Source organism: Pinus tabuliformis, chromosome 2_2 (assembly GCF_031772625.1).
Source record: "Pinus tabuliformis cultivar Carrire ecotype Pingquan chromosome 2_2, CPIR1, whole genome shotgun sequence".
NCBI lineage: Eukaryota > Viridiplantae > Streptophyta > Pinopsida > Pinales > Pinaceae > Pinus > Pinus tabuliformis.
The window spans coordinates 665497750-665518222 of record NC_142300.1 but is presented as its reverse complement, the minus strand read 5'-3'; the positions used below and the strand labels follow the sequence as shown (position 1 = coordinate 665518222).

The following is a 20473-nucleotide window of genomic DNA, read 5'->3' as shown; positions in this document are numbered from 1 at the left end:
TCACTTCAATACAATCCAATAGACAGTCCCAACATGCTTTGTTCTGCCACAATTTGAGCGATATCTTGGCCCCTGTTCCTCACTAAAATACATGTGCTAAATCCTTAAGTCATGTGTCCTTATTGCAGAGACATATCACAGTAGCATGTCACCTGTTAAGGGTCTCGTTCCTCATGATTAATGCAAAAAACTAGGCCGCATAGCGACAGACTTATGGTGAATTTTTTTGCATAAAAGAAGCTATAAACGAGGGCAAAAACTAGACAGAGGATACCTCCAAAACCCTCGCTCAACAGTCCTACACAAGGTACGAAAATCACAAAAGAAACCATCCTCTTACTGGAGTAGATACTTGGCATTCTAGTAGACTATAGAAACCATTCATGCTCCAACATTCGTCCTTCTTCCAAGTGGAATTTCTTGATTTTGCTAAATTTGAATTACTACAAGAATCTCATGCTTCCATTTTTTCCAGAAATTCGTTCATTTTAGTCCCGCTCTTATGCATTGACAATATCTATCCATTGCTTCAACCAGATGACATAACTCAATATCAACCAACTACAGTTTGGTTGAATGTACATGTTTATATTTCTAATGTCAATATCTATTGTTTCATTTCACAATTGTTGGAATTTTAGTTATTTTTTCTAGAAAGTAGAAATATGCTTTGTGGGTGTTGTTTCAAATGACTTCTCTCATGCTCTGTTTTGTTTGTTTTCATCATCTTGGATACTTACATTTTCCTTGATATGTATCAGTACGCTGTTTTTTTTTTAAACCATAACTTAATCATGTCCTCTTTTGTGATATATGTATCTAAATTATTGACTTTGATCAACATTTCTTCCACCGAGATTTGGTTTTTACAAGACATTGTACAAAAATTTAGAAAAACAAAGACAAAGCTAATATTGTGGCTTCTTGGAAAATATGATGTAGATCCATCAAAAAATGCAACATATGGTTCCCTCGTAAAAAGCTTAGCATTTGTGAGGAAATTTGTTGTTGGAATCATGGTTCCAAAGGACTACATTTGCTCGGTCGATACAAACTTGTATTTAGAAGCACCTACAAGTATTGTACAAGATGCACACTCTGCAGGGCTGGAAATATTTGTTGCTAATTTTGCCAAATTATAGCTATGACCGAGTAAGGGAATATCTTCAGTTTGTGGACAACAAGAATTTCACATTTAATGGATAGCAAGCAGAATGGACAGCAACCAAGCTAAATAATTAATGATTTGGATTGCAGATTCTGCTAGCACACATGATTTGACTTCATAGATTGGGAACTTTTAGCACACATGATTTGACTTCCTGGATATTGCCTCCTTTTGATGGTGATCTGGATAAGCATAGGAGTGTTCTCTCTATTTGGAACCCTCCACCCAATACAATCCCTCTTTCAAGATGTGAGCAATAGCTCTGGAAAACAGTAACAGTGAACTGCAATTGGAATCGCTAGATATACCAATGTTTTTGAAAATGGATATAGCAATTTTTTTGAAAATGTAACAGGAAAAAACATTTTCTAGGGTTTCTTTAGTCAATCTTACTAAAAGATGATATTTTGAAGTCCTTAGAATCCTTGAGTGCTCGATTTAATTCTTTTTCGATAAAGCACCTTATGGAGATCCATAAAATCTCTATTGATCTAATGGTTGGAGCAATCTCAAGTGTAGATGGAGGTGCCAGAGATGATTCAGGATCATCGTTCATTCCACTGGCAAACATTGATCAACATCAGTATAGGTCTCGACTATGTGTATACACCATGGTTGTCATTTTTCTTGGGATTCTCATACCATGGTTCTTTCAGTAAAGAACTCGTTAATGTACTTTTTTTTGGTTTTGTAATAGCATTCACCATAGATGTCCAATCATGTTATAACTGAATTCATGTGTCCAATTATGTACATTATATTTCAGGTGAACTAATTATTCTTAACCTACTAGTGGTTCAACGAATATTATTGTAGCTCTGTTTGAATTTAATTTTAATTTCAAGTTTCAGATGCTACCTCTTTAATAGTGTTGATTTCCACCTGGATGGATGCCATGGGAATAAATGAAAGTAACAAAATAAGGTTATTTACATCTGGTTTGTTGGTTTTCACAACATTTAAGAAGTATAAGTCATTTCTGATGCAAGCCCTAGCTATATCCATATCTATATGATGACAAGCCGAAAATAGTTGATGCGTGATCTAATGTGAGATGAAGAATTTCATACCATGAAACCCTCCTAGGAACATTGATGCATAATAATGACAAACTCTAACCTAGTATGAAGTTAATTTTCTTAGGTACATGGTTTGCCCTAGAATGATGCAATGTACGCATATATCAATGAAGCCCTACATGCCCATGATGCCTTTGAAGATGCCATAATATTAATAAATAAAGTTAATAAATAAAGAACACAAGTGAAGAAACGCTCATCTTTCAAAATTGCCTAAAAGATTAAAAATATGGAGTCCGTAAACTTTGTAAAAATCATAATGATAAATTCTGCTTCAAAATGCTTAATCCCCCATTTTCTTGACATTTGTTTTTCTTGACATGTCCCTTGTTCATCACACCCACACCAATCTTCCAACTATGACACCTTTCTTACAAGCACAAGAAATGCTCTAGAGTCTAGTGTCCCATGTTTCCAGCACCGAAACCAAAAAATAAGGCTTTGGAATTTGCAAGAATGACACCAACAATAACAACTAGAAATTTAAAGCGTAATGCCCCATAATATTGGCCATCTCGTTACCACAGGTCTAACTCAGCTAATGGCCATCTCTCATCATCTAGTCAAGAACACTCACTATTGACTTTACACCAGAATCAACAGTGATGTGCGACCATAAAAAGCATGCCATAAACCATAACAGGGAAATACATCATCACCATCCATATTCATCAAAGTGTAACGAAGAAAGATGTAACAAAATACCATGCTTATTAACATATACACAACAACTACAAGAATCTTGATGGAACAGAGTAGGTTATCAAACATTTAGAACAATGCTCCATACAATATCCACACAATATGGCAAGAACCCTTCAATAGCATGCCAAAACTAAACAATGTTACCACTTGTAACAACCTAAAACTAGCAACAACCCTAAACTGTTCAGAGCTCAAATACTTGTACACCACTACCTGCTCAATGGAAATTTAGGTAACCTTTACAACATTCCGTTACCGTGATGTACATGCGTCTTTCGCATCCAAACTAGTAAGTAAAGTAGAGTCATTTACAAAGAAACGTTACAATGAGTTCGAAGCTCTCTTAAAACTTCCAAGTTTAAAATGAATATCACTTTACATTTGACCAAGTCAAATAATATATCTAAAACGTGGATTAATAACTCAACCAAGTCAAATAATATATCTAAAAGGAGGATTACTCGCTGTACCATATAATTCATCTTTATATCTCGTGTAATGCATAAAGAGGAGGAATACTATGTTATGGAGCCCATATACTATTATCACAAGCATCACCTTCAGTTATATCAAGGTGTCAAGTTTATTTCTATATTATATGTTAATTAGAGTCTAGCAGTGAGCAACTTGATTAATTCATATATCCTGAAGCCTTATCAATAATTGTATAGCTATGATTTTATGGAGATTTAAAATTGGTTGTGTGAATGGCCTAGAGATGGCCTGTGCTCATGGTTTTTTGGAGCCAAGGCTAGTTTACATATGACATCACTATGTTTTCATAGTCATAACAGATTATATCAGTTCATTTACTAAATGAACTAAATTATGGTGCATCGAGAAACCAGATTAGTGTGGTATTAGAAATTTTATTCATTAGATTTTAAATCCACAATGTTTCAGTGTAATGCCTTCTGGACCTATTTTCACAATCATGACAGATTAAATCAGTTCATTTACTAAATGAATTAAATTATGGTGCACCCAAAGACCAGATTAGTATGATATTATAGCTTTTGTTCATTAGATTTAAATCCAGTGTAATGCCTTTTAGGACCCTCTTTGGTATATGGGTTGTTATCTATGTAATGTCCATAATTGCAACTTTTACAATAATATTGTCTTTCCTCCTCCTCACTAATTGAAGAACAAGGATCCATTAAGCTGCCAATATCCTCCATAGACAAGATAACCACTTAGCCGTATGGCTAGTTACACATATCAAACTTTACAAAAAAAACTCGTTGAAAAACCATGGTGCTTTACAGGCCTTATCTTCCCAAGCATATACTAAAAGAATACAATTTTGTATAAATATAGTGAAATATGCTACAAATTACAATGACATTTGAAAAACTCCATCACTAACTATGCTTTCCAAAGCAATGGGTGTCTCACTTGGAGGAGGCTCACAACTCAAATAGCCATGGAACTACTATTATAGCTCTATTATGAAGAATAGATAACTCTTGATACATAATATAGCCGAAAAGGTATAACAATAACCAGATCGTTCTGCAGGAAAGTGATATAAGGTTAGACTAAACATCTGAAAAGAAACCTAATATATTCTTAGTGTGAACAGGACTTTATTAGTTATGACTTCCACCTGTTGCACCTTGTCACCATCCTATACGAACCAGCTGACTCCCTGATCAGAGAATATGTGAGATGGATTTCCAAACAAACTTGGAAAGGCTGATTTTATTCACTTTCATGGACATCAAAAGACAACTATAACTGCAAGGAGATGATGATTCTGCCATAAAAAATTAATAATCAGCTCAAGATTGCAGTCGATTGCCACGCAAACTGCTAGGTGATGCCTGGCGATTAAGTTCCTGGAAACATGAAGCACAAAACAATTTAGAGAACTGATATTGTAGCATGTACTCTTTGCTTGAGTTTAAGTGTTGTTTGAGAATTCTAGGGGGCAACTGCAAACCTTCAAAATTTTTAGTGCATTCTCTAACTCAAAAATTCAAGAACAGAAAAAGCCCAAAGCAGAAAAATATCAAGGTCAAATGTCACAATTTGGAACGAGCTTGATTAGCATACCTCTGAAAAATGCAGGTGTCCAAGTTGTGTACAGGTTGACTTCACAATGGTTTCCCACAGTAAGCCAGTCTCTTCTGCTCTCACAAAATTCAATATCTTTCCAGCATAGCTCTTGAAATTAAATCCCTGTTGTCTCTAATACTATACAATGAGACCTTGTCAGTTTAATAGAGCAGCTGATCATTTCATGCCAACATCACTATGCAAGCAATCCTCAGAGGTGTTATGGCCAAGCATGAATAAATTTCTATTTTATAGGACTTATGGATATTTATCTCTTGGTTCCGAGAGAAGAGAAGCTAGTCCTTCAACAAATGCTTCAAGAAACTTTTGTTTATTTAGGCTTGATGGTAGACACTTGCTTAGTAGTAAGTCATGTCTTTGATTGAAAAGATCACCCTCTATATTTGGAATAGTTTGTTAGGATGTAGTTGACCTTTTAAGGTTCTCACTTAAACTGGACTTGAATGCATTGTTCAAAGTGATGCCTAATATATTTTAAAAAAATGATTATATAGAGACTATTATATTAGTTGTTTTTATATTCCCTGTAGGCTATATTTACATATAAATGGTATGCATTGTTCTTGGTTTCAATGTCAATTATGCCTACATACATCTTGGATGTTGGGGGAAATAAATTGTGCCAACTTCCAAGAAAGCATTTTCTTATCAATTTAAATAAGTGATGATGTCTCCAAATAAAATGATTTGGCAACAATAGTCGACATTGCATTCAAGAGGCTTCACTTGACGTTCAATAACACATGAATCTTGGGCTCCATTGGAAGGATCCTTGACCTAAACATGAACAAAGTTAACATTGTCGTAGTTGTGGACATGAAATAGGTCACCCTTGTTGTCAAACACACAACAAGGGTAATAGTAGTGACCAAGACTAGAGGATCCATTCAATACACTTCAAACTTAGCAGCCCTTTCATCACAAATATCATATGTCTTTCATGCGATCATCCTAACTCCAACTGATAATGGTTTCTAAATGAAAACCAAATATAAGTAATATAAGTTTACACATGATCACATGAAAATGATGATAATATTCACATTGTGGCAGTCAAAATATATGCACATTGTGGTCCTCTAACAAAAGCCTTGGTGACTTATAAAGATGTAAATATGAATAAGATTAATTGTTTTTTAGTTTATTTATATATGTATCAAACAAATACCTATTAGATTGGTGCATCATATCATTTCAATCAACAATACATTGTATCTCATGCCAGGTAGGCTAGGCTAGGTTTTGTAATAAAAGCAAACATATTCAAAGTGGGCACAGACATTAGTACATATGAAGAGAAATCGCCTCTATTAAAAAATGACACACACAAATAAGTGAATATGAGAGCACCTACGTTGTATAAAATATCATAGTTGGACACTCACTTCTCTATTATTGGTAGAGCTTGTGAAGCATATACAAGAGAGTATTTGCAAGTGAAAAGAAGGGTACGAATTGGGATCCAAACAAAAATTAAAATTAGGTGACTCTTTGTTAGAAAATGAGTGCCAGTTAAGATATGGTTGAATAAGGGTGATTAAATGGTCATAGTGTACATGTCATCTCATGTAAAAAATTAAAAAATTAATAATCAGCTCAAGATTGCAGTCGATTGCCATGCAAACTGTTGGGTGATGCCTGGTGATTAAGTTCCTGGAAACATGAAGCACAAAAAAATTTAGAGAACTGATATTGTAGCATGTACTCGTTGCTTGAGTTTAAGTGTTGTTTGAGAATTCTAGGGGGCAGCTGCAAACTTTCAAAATTTTGAGTGCATTCTTTAACTCAAAAATTCAAGAATAGAAAAAGCCCAAAGCAGAAAAATATGCAGGTCAAATGTCACAAGTTTGAGGGCAAGCTGCTGTTCGACTCTCCCTAAATCTTAACTTTAAGGTTTCTCAAGAAAGGAATTAACTCAACCAATGAATTCTTTACCAGATGATAAAATCCCAACGTGTAGATTGCTAGCTCTAACACCCTTTATTTGAGCCAAAATTTTTGGCCTCCTAGCAATTGCCAACCAAAAAATGGATAGGATAGGAATTGGACTAAACTCTGTCTCCAAACAAAGTATTAGATGGTATACTATTTTGCAAGAAGAGAGATAATTTTTTGAGTATGGCCATTTTAAATATCAGGATGCCAATAAGTTTAGAAGGGAAGTAATTGCTGAAGGGGTTTAGATTCCTTCTTCAGCATATGTGGACTCTCTCCTAATGGCAGAATTGGATCTCTCTAATTAAGATGGAAGAGACAATACACCTACTATGTGGCCATGGACAACCAAGGAAAATGTTGGATGACGAAATTTGGTGAAGTAGGAATACCTCTATAACTAAGCTGCATGATATGGGGAAATGGAAACCTGAATTTGAAACAGAAATGTGATGGAAATGTGACCCTTCAAATTATTAAACAGTGAAATTTCAGTTTTAACATTATGGTTTAGAATATAGATTCATGATTTAAAAGATACCTTTTTATTTCAGATCAAAAATTCTGGTCACGCAGTTTTTTCACCAAAAGTAAGAAGCAATAAGACACTTTTTCAGCCCCACTGAAATGTATTTTAGGCGTGTTTCAGCTTTGTTTTGGAGTTTTTGTACTGAAATGTGGCTGGTATGCAGGGGGTACATTTCCTGCAACATAGCTCTACAATAATTGTTTTTATCCTGCTAGGTCCATCCTTCCTTCATGAGTCATGACACATTGGACTTGAAAGACATAGCATTGAGTATGCATAGATGGGTTCCAACTCCACAATTTTCAATCATTTCCAGACACCAAAGGACTGACTTTGAGCATGTCAATAATTTTCACCAATTTTCACCAATTTTCATTGAAATTCATTTTGTATTGAAGCAACATGCCAAAATAACATCTACAATAATGAGCCAGCTTGATATATAATAGTTCCAATTCTGCCTTTATGTACAATACACTATACTGTTATCCAAAAAGGATGTATCAAGCTTATAGTAGCAAAAAGGCAAATAACCTTTTCCTGGAGTTTGTTAGAGTTCAACCAACATTTACACTGAGATTTTATATGCTTTGAGTTCAACAAAAAGATTTCAATAGCTCAATACGATAACCATACAAAATTGAAATTAGATAATGTTGTGCATATCCAAAAACATTTTCAACCCATCATGCACACAACATGTTCTTGGATTAGGAGATCTCTTTATAGGGTTATGCCCATATTATATCCATGAATACTCATCAGCTCGAATATTTGTCATCTCGCCATTGATTGCTGACACTTTGATTGTTCTCTTCACCCGCTATTTCCTGTATAGAGTGCAAGCGGTGATACAATCCAACTGGTTGTACAATAGGGGGCATCACCCTAGGGTGTGGAACCAAAATGTTATGGGTTGAAGTAGGCTGCCCAATGAATGAATTTGGTGCAATTGGTGGAAACAACCAGGGGGTTCGATGATCAAACGGGAGAGGTGGACGTTGTGAATCAAATGGAAAATGAATCAATGAACCCCCCATATTTGGATCCACATTATTCTCATGAAATAAACGAACTTGGCAACTTGAAGTATTATGATATGTGGAATCTTCAGCTGTAACAAAAAAAAAACACATTGTTATGCAATTGCATTGAAGGCAATGAAGATAATGATATTTTGAATTTCACATAAAACGATACATCAATTGATATTTACATACCATTATTTTGCAAAATAGAACCTTGTACCCTTCTAGATGTGTGGTCCAGATTGATTTCTTTTGTAGAAGAAATCTCCAATTGTTTATTCATGCTTCTTTTCCTTCCACGACACCGTCCAACCTTTAGAAACTGTGGTCCATATTTTCTTGATTTCAACGCAGGAACACTTTGCCCCCCTTTTTTTGTTGGGCTCAAGAAACTATGTCACCTCTTGGTAGTGACCTTGGATGGAGTTACAACATCAAATTTCTTATTATTGTACTCTTGGCTTACATTTTTTACCAATTGATTTAGTGCATATGCCTACTCGAAAGTTGTGGGTGTTATTTGTAATAAACCCCTCAATCTCTTATGAGTTGATGACATCACAAGTTTAATTTCCTCATCGATTGTTAGGGCGCTATTTGGCCTTACAATGGTTGAATCAGTGGAAGGAGAAGCTGGAAGGTTCATTTCAATTTTTGGGCTCATTACAAATGATTCATTTAAATCAAGTAAATATCCAGGTCTTTCTGTAATAGACCTAGAGACATTAGGCAATTCATTGCCCCTTGAAACATTGCTAGTCACTACCATCTCAACTTTTAGAATATGCTTACAAATATTGCCATTTAGGGCCCATTTGCAATTACAAAAGTTTACGTTCAGCCCTTTATAGATGACATGATACCATGTATCACGAGTTGCCATAGATTGGCTACGAACCAAATACTCACTTTCCTTGTTTCCATCAGCCATACAATCTTCATCAGGGATATTCTTTGCTTTGCACTTAAATTTATTTGTTGCTCAATTTTTGAAGCTCGGACAAAACCATAATTTTTTAGACGTTGCATGTGAATGTAATACAACTCAACCTATTTTAATAATAGGTGCAACAACCAATCCACCCTTCTATGGGAAGCATTATTCTTCTCACAGAGGTACCTTTACTTTAGATACCGGTCATAAGATTCGATAGCATTATTAGTATCATGGTTGGAATGTGGGAAGTCCCTATATGCTTTTGCCCACATATCTGGAAAAAAAACATATATTAGATGCGAAGAAACAATAGAAAATGGTCAATTACAAAATAAACTGATAAAATGCAACTTTAAGAAACTTACGTAATTTGTTGTTGTTTAACTAGTTGGTTGCAAAATAATCCAAAAACATAGTTTCTTCTTTGAATTCATCAAAGAAAATTTGAATTTCATGTTGCACAGATGCATCATCTTCACACGAATGCATGATTAATCCTAGAGCACAGAAGATACAAACTTTATTTTCCTTTCCCCTAACTTTGGTTCCACATTTTTCAACCACGCTCTACGGACATGCCGTACACACAATAATAGTGTACAATTTGTGCAAGTCCTGAAATAATATAACATTATAAGAGAATATCCTTGAACATTATTGCTTTTTATCTCTTCTAAAAAGAAAAAACTGGTTCACCTTAATGCCTCGATTTCCGCTGCTGCATCATCTGTGATGACAGCTCGGACATGCCAATCTAGGTTTTCCTTTTTCCCATTTGCAAATAATTGTGACATCCATTTACAAATATCAGGAGTACCATTCTGTGATGATATTACCCATGCCACTGGAATCCCATTTTGATGATCATCAAAAGACATTATGGTGTACAGTTGATATTTCATTACAATAAGAAAACAAGATTATAAGCATATAAGAGGATGACATTGAAATAAAACAGGAAAAATGAAGTTTTGGTAAATATGTTTACCCCATATTTGTTAGTGCTAAAAGTGGAGTCCATTGATAACATGTTTTTGTGTGAGTATTTCACTATCATTGAAAGCATCCACTTAGTTTTTATGCCTATAATGAAAGGGATGTTTTTAACAACATCTTGTTGTTGGTAGAAGAAAAAGCTATCTGGGCACTCACTAACCCAACAATCCACACTCATTGGATCACTTTCATGCTTCACATACTCTAGCCTCTTGATATTATTGTACATGTTTGACACATCCTTTCTTGTCATGAAAGAATCTCGAGGTGCCCCTGTGAACAACTCACCAGATCCATACCTTAAATCAAAGATAATTTTTTCCCAGATCATCGTAGCATTAAAACCATCACGAACCAAATCTTCAACAATAGTTCTTATATGCTCTGTTAAATGCGGCGCAAAATTGAATTTCTTCGGCATGTCATTTGCCTCATTTCCATGACAAACCACATTTTTGTCATCAATATGTCTGCATGCTGTATAAATTATAATGACATCATTTGGTCTAAGAGAAAGTCATCGCATAATAAAGTGACAATGACAACCAACTTTGATGCTGTGACGTGGAAGACGTTTCTTAGTTGTGGATCTAGGTTCAGATACATTGCTGGATTGTACATGATTTGGACCATAGGCACACCAATATCTGTGATCAAGAATTTACCAAAAATTAAATAAAATATTTATGCATGTTTGACATAGTGAACTTAAAATCAAAATTATATACATATAGATAGATAGAGAGAGAGAGAGAAAGAGAGATACTCACACAACATATTCTATATATGTTGAAGAATTTGTCCTCTTGATATCCTTCACATCTTTAATTCGTCGAGTTTTAGCAACAAATTGAGTAGGTGCACTTTCCCTCATTTGCTCTCCACTTATAAAATCCTCAAGTCGACAATATGGAATAATCGCGACTTGGTCTCCTGCTACTTCTGTCCATGTAAAATCTTCCGCTGAAAACTCTATCATTCCTTCTGGGTCCTCAACCTCCAACTCATTGATCAAGTCCCACTTCTTCATTCTTCAAATGCCTATACAAATGAGGGAACACCACTTGACCCCACCAGATATAAACACATTTAGAGCATAATTCCCTATCTCCCCTTCAATATTTCCTACCCATGCACAAAACAATATTATAGACTTTCAAATGCTTCATCTTGGTATAATCAATACATTGCTGAAAGAAACATAATAACATGCAAAATCTGTTTCAAAGAAAATCCAACAACTCCTTGATAAATATGGATCATGACATGGGTTTATATTCTGAACACCCAACCCTATTACTGAAACCTCTGTCTATGTATCTCAGTTTAAAACAGAACCCTCAATCTCTTGGCTCCAAATCGTCTGCAAAGATTCTCCACCTCATTGTTCTTTATCCAAATCCCTGAAACAAGAACTTCTTGCACAGAAGCTACTTAGTAGATGTTGCACAAGCACTTTTCTGAGTTTTGAGTTTTACCAACATAACTGTTTGAACCCAATGAGTAGCTGGCTGCATTTGCTGAAGTCCTATGAAAATGGGAAATGTTTTTGTTCCCAAATCCATATTTGCTACATTTTGAAGTGTATTGCTTATGAAGGTGTCAAAATAACCCTAACTCCACATTATTAGTATGAAAAGTTAGTGTTGCTGTAAGATGATGTTATAATGTCTGATTTCACAGTGGCTTTGACTGATTGCCATTTATCTTGCAGTTCCTGCAGTTCCATACCAGAGGGAAAAACAATTGGCTCCTGCAACATCTCCAGTTGTGGATATAATGAATGGTAACCCTACCTTGTGTTCAAAAATTATTGTTCGAAAATGCCATTTTAAAATATTCTTCTAGGCAGACATGACAAGGTTGTCTAGACTGAAATATTACTGTAATGATGCATCATTTATTATATGTTGTGTTAGTAGAGATGATCAGAGCATCTCAGGAGTATTGAGAAGAAAACACTAGGATAAACATAGCCATGGGTATGAGTAGAAGAAATGCAGAGGCTGACTTACAGTTGCCTCCTGGATTTAGATTCTTCCCTACAGATGAAGAGTTGGTTGTGCATTACTTGTGCAAGAAGGCAGCCTCTCAGATGATCCCTGTTCCTATAATAGCAGAAGTGGATCTCTACAAATATGATCCATGGCAACTTCCAGGTATATTTTTCATTTCTCCCCTCTAATCCTTGTACCCATATTTCTAAACAGATTATAGAAGGTGTGATCAGATGGATTTCAGGACTTAACAAAGAGCCTGTTTTTTTCTTTTTTTCTATTTACAGAGAAGGCCCTATTTGGAGAGAAGGAATGGTATTTTTTCACTCCAGGGATAGGAAGTACAGGAATGGATCAAGGCCCAATAGGGCTGCTGGTTCTTGATACTGGAAAGCTACAGATGCTGATAAGCCCATTACTGCTAAAGGTGGAAAGAAGCGAGTGGGCATCAAGAAGGCTCTTGTCTTCTATGCTGGGAAAGCACCCAAAGGCACAAAGACAAATTGGATCATGCATGAATACCGTCTTGCTGATGTTAGCAGACTTGCAAGGAAGAAAGGAAGCTTAAGAGTAAGTTCTTTTGTCCTATTTGTAAGGTCTTGAATCGGTAGTTTTGGAGATATAGTTCAGTGGGTCAATTTGGCTTCTGGTTGTTATGTTCCATGCTTTCCCCCTTCTGTTTCTTCCCCTGTTTGCTCATATGGGCATTAGCAATAAGGATATTGGTGCTGAATGCTTGATTCCTCAATTATAGATATTGGTTATGTATTGGATTGGAATAGAAATAAAAGACAGGGGACTTAAATGATTGATTACTCAATTGAAGCTATTGTCAGTGGAATGTTTGGATTTTCATTTTTTATGGGATGAATTATTGTATTTTTTTCTATCAGTTCTCTGAGTCCCAAAGGTTGGGAATTGTTTTTCCTTGTATTGGATTTGGCCATTTGAAAATAGTTAGAGAATGAAATATAAGTTAGGGACTAGATTCAATATTTTCTTGTCTGCTCTGTCATTTATTTTCTTGTCTTGTCGGTCCCTAGTTAAATATTTTTTTATAAGAGTCTGCCTGTACAGCTTATCCAGCTATACTTATTTTCAAACCATATTATGAATCTCTCGTTTTAGCTTCAAAATCATGTACAACTTGATTCTTTGGAGACAACCTTTGACATAAAACAGGATTGAATGCCACAGATATTCAGTCTATCTTAGGTCCCATGCTATTTTTAGCAAAAGGCCCACCTCTTTTTTAATCAGAAGTTCCACTCTTTCTGTCCGAACTACTTTTTGAATGGTTGTAACAATATAATATTTTTAATGCAATATATGGCTAGTCTGAAAAAGAGTTGAAATAGGACTCGAGGATGTTCATTTTTCCTAAGTTTACAAAGCCTCAAAAAGTGATAAAAGTATGCTCTTTGGTCAAAATGATATGTTTTTATTCAAATATCATAAAATACATTAAACAGTGGTTAACATGCTCAGAACATCACAAAAAAATTAAAAATATCTTATACATGGTAAAATTAGGTCATATTTAGGTCAAAATAATAAAATATGAATAAAATAATCATGAAAATGACCATAAATAGGAAAAAAATAATTCCATTTTTACCATTTTACATTTTACCTCATGGTGAGTGAGCTCTAATTGCTTTTTTCCCCTCATTTCCTACAGTTGATTGCGGCCAATTCGGTGGATCATTTCGAGTATCGTCACTTCCAGGTAGGAAATCTCACCTTCCTTTTTCTTTCAACTATTCTGATTTTTCATTTCATGCATATTTTTTCTAATTTTTGGTGACCTAGGGTTTTAATTTTTCGCCCTAGCCCCATCACACCACAACAATGTTGAAAGGTGTGTTGGGAAAGAAAAAAATTTCACTGTGGAGGGCACTGCAACACAATGTATCCCTTTAGTAGGGTGTGCTCGAAGCATTTCAAAAATTTGTTTTGCTTGTTTCACTCAAATTTCTCTCAATTTTTTGCATATGATTCACTCTAATGATTCTTCTTGTCATGTTTTAGGTTTCCATCGAAACAAAATGGATCTGATATGCAGAGAAAGTGAACACGAAGAATAATGCATGAATGAAACTAATGATCCAGCCACCATCTAGGCATTGAGAAACTGTGGGCTTTTGATTTTTTTCTTCTTCTTGGGATGAGGCAATAGTTGGAGTTATTATATTATTTTGTTCGAGCATGGTATGTTTAGACACACGCTTTTAGGCTTGGAGCACATATGCTTAGCATACAGGTGGAAGATAACTATTTCTTGACAGGTTTATTGAGGAAAGGTGCCCTTGTCTCGTTATGTGGTTTGGGAAGGGATGGAGAGACTGTCAAAGACTATATGAGTACACACTATATACCTTGAACCCAACCAACCAAAGATGGGAAAATCAAGATAAAGGATGTGGTTTGTTTTCCTTTGAGGACAATCATGTTTATCATTTCTAGATGGTTGTTAGTGCTACCCTGCATTTGGATAACTCGTCCCAAATGTAATATGCTTTAGATTGCATAGAGCCGATAGTATTCAACTTGAGCGAGGGAGTACTTGCAAACATGAAGGAATAACTTACCAAGGCAAAGGATGGATGGTTGAAAAGCTTTGGTTATGGTTCCGTTCTAATTACATTTGCCTTGGAGCAGATTCCATTACTCTGACCATAACATATCTTGCTCGAGCTCCTAGATCTGAGAGTCCCGCAAATGAGAAGATGGGTGGATTTCATATCCATACATGAAGGTCCATCATCTATGAGTTTCACATCAGTATTCTTCTGATGGTTACGCATGCAACTCAATATGATTAAAGGTTATCCATATGCTAGGATGGATTTCCATGGAGACCCAAATCTCGTGATTCCTGATGGAGAGCGACGGGGTTCCATAGTTAAAAAAAAGCATTTTGATCATTTTTTTTATTATTTTTAAGTTTTACAATTTATTTTGTATTTTCTATGTATCTCAGACTAACTATCGATTTTTACATGCAGACGTTGGAATCATTCGACCCGTGAATTCATCCTATCTTCAACATGTTGGAGACCCACAATAGGAACCAATTGGAGTACATGTTGCTACAGGGGGACGAGAGGTATTGCAGGATCTTGGCTGAGACTCTTGTAGAGGTTGAGCGACACATGAAGGGATAGACCTAGGGAATAGTTGAGACTAAGGACAATATGATCCCTATGAGACCGCAACATCATACTTTTAGCGTGCCTAGTTGTATCAACCAACTACTGTGAAATATGGCTCATGCAATTTCTTTCTATCATGAGCATAATCACGATTAGTCTACTTGGAGGCTATATAGCCATGTTTTGACTCCATGTATATTTTTTTTGTATGCAAGGCCATGTGGCCATATGTGTCTAAAACACGATTAGCCAATGCATCTCTCAATGTAGTTAGACTTCTGTAAATGTGTTGATATTGGCTATAATAAAAATGTCTTTCTAGAAGGTGAACCCTTAAGAACATATGAAGTATAGTTAGACTTCTAACTTAATAGACATTAGTCAACTATAGTACTACAAGTTGTGAGTCAAGTCTAATAACTATACGACAAATACCACGAGAAATAACATTAGAAAATAGTTCCATCACTGCGCTATACTCAACGATGTTATTAGTAGAGAGATCAATATAAATCCCTTGTAAACTCACTAACTTGCCACTCAAAGCATATATAGCCCATGGTGTGGAGGAAAGGTTCTGAGTACTATGACTAGCCCCATCAACATAACCAACATATGGCACACATATCTCAATCGAGTGATATACACAAAATCTACTGATGTGATATATACACAAGATCCACTAGGCTGTTTTTTTAACTCCACCACTCCACGAAAATAATAATTTAATAATTAAAAAGTTATGTAAACTTATGAAATTAATTTTAAAATAGTTTATTTACTTAAATTATTGGTAAAATAAGAATTATTATTCTAAAAAAATATATTTTATTTATTGATATTATTATAATCCTTTAAATTACATATTTTTTTAAAATGAAAATAGAAAATATTAACAAACTAAATAAAATTAGTTATAAAAAATTGGAAAACATATATATCTTTTAGCTTTAAATTTGGTTTTCAATCTTGACCCTCCGACTTTGCGCCTTCCCATGTTACCTAATCTCACCAGTTGGCCAGAACCATAACTCTATATATATATAATTGATAAAAATAAATTTTTATTTTAGCTTGAATAATTGACTCCTTTAAAACTCACGTATCAAATAAGATAATTAAATTATTGTTTTACTTTTCAAATTCAAATTGTTTAACTTATTTATTAGTTTGAATAATTCACTCCTAATTTTTTCAAACAAGATAACTAAATTATGGTTATACTTTTCAAATTCAAATTGTTTAGTGTGTTTTAGTTATTTATTTGTCACATACATTTTCATTGATAATCCATTTATATAAATAATTAACTAATATTATTTTTCATTTTCAAATTCAACTTGTTTAATCTGTTTTAGTTATTTATTTGTCAGATACATTTTCATTAATAATCCATTTATATAAATAATTAACTAATATTATTTTTCATTTTCAATTTTACAGTTAACTCATTTATTACACATCATCCCATGTAAAAAAAAGAAAAAGAAAAAAAAGTCGTGTTTGATTTAATGCTTAAAAACGTATACCATATAACAGCTATGTAACAACATTCAACATAACAGCACTATATTGCAAGGGGCCATTAGTCGTCCTCATCATCAATACAAATTGGTAAAAATAAATAAGTTCAGTCTCATTACGTTGGAAAACATCTTTGCCACCTCGAACCTCACATTTTCCGTTCTGTAAAACATCTTTGCCACCTCGAACCTCACATTTTTATGGAGTGGAAGAGGTCACATAGTCCGTTCATATTTATGAAAAAGAGTAGCTAGATGGGCGGGGTACTAGGGCACGGGTACCAAGAGGTACAAATGAGCAATATATATATATATATATATATATATATATATATATATATATATATATATATATATATATATATATATATATATATATATATATATATCGGATAATGAAGATTTAACCAGGTGGATTTTATCATAGTAAAATCACTTTCATTGTGGAAAATAATTTACTAAACCACTCTTATTAAATTATTTTCTAATCTAAATAAAAAAACCCCATGAGAATAATTAGATAAATGATTATTTATTTAATTTTCTCTAGAAATAATTATTAAATCATTATTTAAATAATTATTCCTTGTCACGTATGACTAAATCCGTTAGGAATATTGAAATAATCACTATTTATTTAATTTCCTTATTTTTATTATTAAAATTATTATTAATACAAATTGGTAAAAATAAATAAGTTCAGTCTCATTAAGTTTGAAAACATGTTTGCCACCTCGAACCTCACATTTTCAGTTCTATATGGATCCGTTCATATTTATGAAAAAGAGTAGCTAGATGGGCGGGGCTGGGCGGGGCTGGGGAGCAATATATATATATATATATATCGGATAATGAAGGCAAAAGGGTGATGAAAGGAACCCTAATTGGCTCCCTGGCCCTCTCACCTTTACCCTAATCTCACTGCTTCCTTCCCTCCCTTTGAACCTTCTCATGTATACCCACCCAGCTATATTTGTGAGTGTGATGCATTGAATTGCAACAGCCATCATAAGCACAAGCAGCGGCATACAACAAGATTCCCAGCGACAACAACACGCAGGGGGCTACAAACATGGTGAGTAAATGCTTCATGTCTGCTTTGTAGATCTTAAAATTTCCTGGTTTTCGTCTGTGTTTTCGTCTGTGTTTTTGTCTGTGTTCCATCGGGGTAACAATTGGGCACCGCCGCAAGAGCCAAATGTGTGAAAATGATTGGAATTGTGCATGAATTGTGTGTGTTCAGGATGGGTTTGTGGTCTGCGAGAAGGAGGAGAGGCCGGCCTAGTTGGATGCTCTTCTCACAGACAAATTCTTCATGCCCTGCGCCACTCATGAGACTGCAAATAAAAGCGAGAAGAACTTTTTCTGCCTAGACTGCTGCCGGAGCATTTGCTCGCATTGCGTGCCAGTTGACGAGAGCCACCGCCGGCTCAAGGTAAAAAAATTCTTCTCCTCTGCTCTAATCGTCCCTGTAATTCAACGGTTATCTTGCTAATGAAATGATGATTTCCCTGCGCGCAGATTCGGAGATATGTCTATCACGATGTCATCAGACTAGACGAAATGGAGAAATATATCGATTGCTCATATGTTCAGGTGAGCTACACTAATGGCTGAGCTTAAATTTGCTCAAACCACTCAAAGCTTCGGCATTTCACGGATCCAGAGAATATATGAAGTCCTGAAGTATAAATTGGACTGAAATTTGTGAATTTTATCTGTTCTTGCAGGCGTACACTACGAACAATGAAAAGGTGGTCTGCAGCACCTGCGAAAGAAGCTTACAAGAGCCTTATCGCTTCTGCTCCGTGGCTTGCAAGGTGAGAAAATGCGACAAAGACAAAATCTGCTTATTGTCGATCTGTTTTTCAGAAAAGAACAACAATCGGCAGTAATAGAGCACAATATTTTGTTGAATAGTCCATTATATTTTGATTAATTGGTTCAGTAGTCCATGAGATTTTGATATCTGGTTTAGAAGTCCAAAATATTTTGATGAATTGGTTCAGCAGTCTGATATTTTGATTTCTTGTTTAGAAGTCCATAATATTTTGACTTCTGGTGTACCACTACATGAAATTTTGACTAATTCTTTATATGTCCAGAAAATTTGGTTAATTGTTAGCGGTCTGTAACATTTTTGACGAATTTCTTAGGTGGTTCATAATCTTTTGACAAATTGTTTAGCACTTTCGGTTAATTACTTAACATTACATGTTCTTTTTTCTTTTTTCTTTTACAAAATGTTTAGCAGTCCTTAATCTTTCGACAATTTTTTCGCAGTCCGCAAAGATTATGACAAATTATTTAGCAGTAGACACTATTTCGATTTCTCGTTTAAGATTCCATAATATTCTGGTGAAATCTTTGGGCAGTGTATAGTGTTTTGATTTCTGGTTTAGTAGCCCATTAAATGTACATTTAATCTTGCTGGATTTTTCCGAAAATGTCCATAATATGATTTCTGGTTTAGTGGCCCATTAAATGTTTAATCTTGCCCGACTTTTCGAAAAAAGTCCATAATATTTTTTTTAATTGTTGAGCAGTCCATTACTACATTTTGATAAATTCATAAGCAGTCTATAATATTTTGGATTAACTACTTATCACTCTAATATTTGGTTAATTGGTCAGCAGTCGATAACAAATTTTGACTTTTTCTTTGTGTGAGCAGGTAGATCATCTGATAAACCAGGGGAAGGATCTCTCAAAATATTTATTGTTTGCACAGTCGGAGGGGCTTAAGGAATTTGAAGAGGGCGGCCATATATCGCCCAATACGACTCTGGACAACACCATGGCGTTCCACACTTCGTCAGGAGTGAGTGCGAGCGGAGGCGTGGGGTGCAAGAAATTGGGCTGCACGGCCACAACAGAATTTGTGAAGCGCAGACGAAGAAAAGGCATTCCGCAGCGATCGCCTCTCTATTGATTTTCCTATCCGTCGTATTCTTTTTAACTTTATTTACACATACCAGGCTTAAACCATACTAAACCATATTTATACACATGATGCAATCCATAATTGAAATATACAAGAAAGAGGATGGTGAACATACCTTATATTGGATGGTGGATGGTTGATGCACTTGGTGGTTGAAGCCCTTGAGATCAAGCTCCTAGCTCCTTGCACCTGTAACATTTTTAAGACCACATGACAATTTCATATTACAAAAGTACCCCAGTGCAAATGAAATTCATCTTGTGCTGGTATTTCAGTTTGATGTGAATCTAATTATAGCTAGAAAATCACTCCATGCAGGAGAAAACATCACTTCCAACACATCATTGAAAATAAGATCGAAGATCGATGTTGGCTAGTTGTCTTTTGGAAACGCC

The 20473-nt window shown here is 35.0% G+C and overlaps 2 pseudogenes; both read left to right on the top strand.

The window, feature by feature from the left end:
* Positions 1 to 12403: 12403 nt before the first annotated feature.
* On the top strand, positions 12404 to 13059 carry LOC149194374 (NAC domain-containing protein 68-like; annotated as a pseudogene).
* Positions 13060 to 17985: 4926 nt separating this feature from the next.
* On the top strand, positions 17986 to 20066 carry LOC149194373 (protein RGF1 INDUCIBLE TRANSCRIPTION FACTOR 1-like; annotated as a pseudogene).
* Positions 20067 to 20473: the final 407 nt, after the last annotated feature.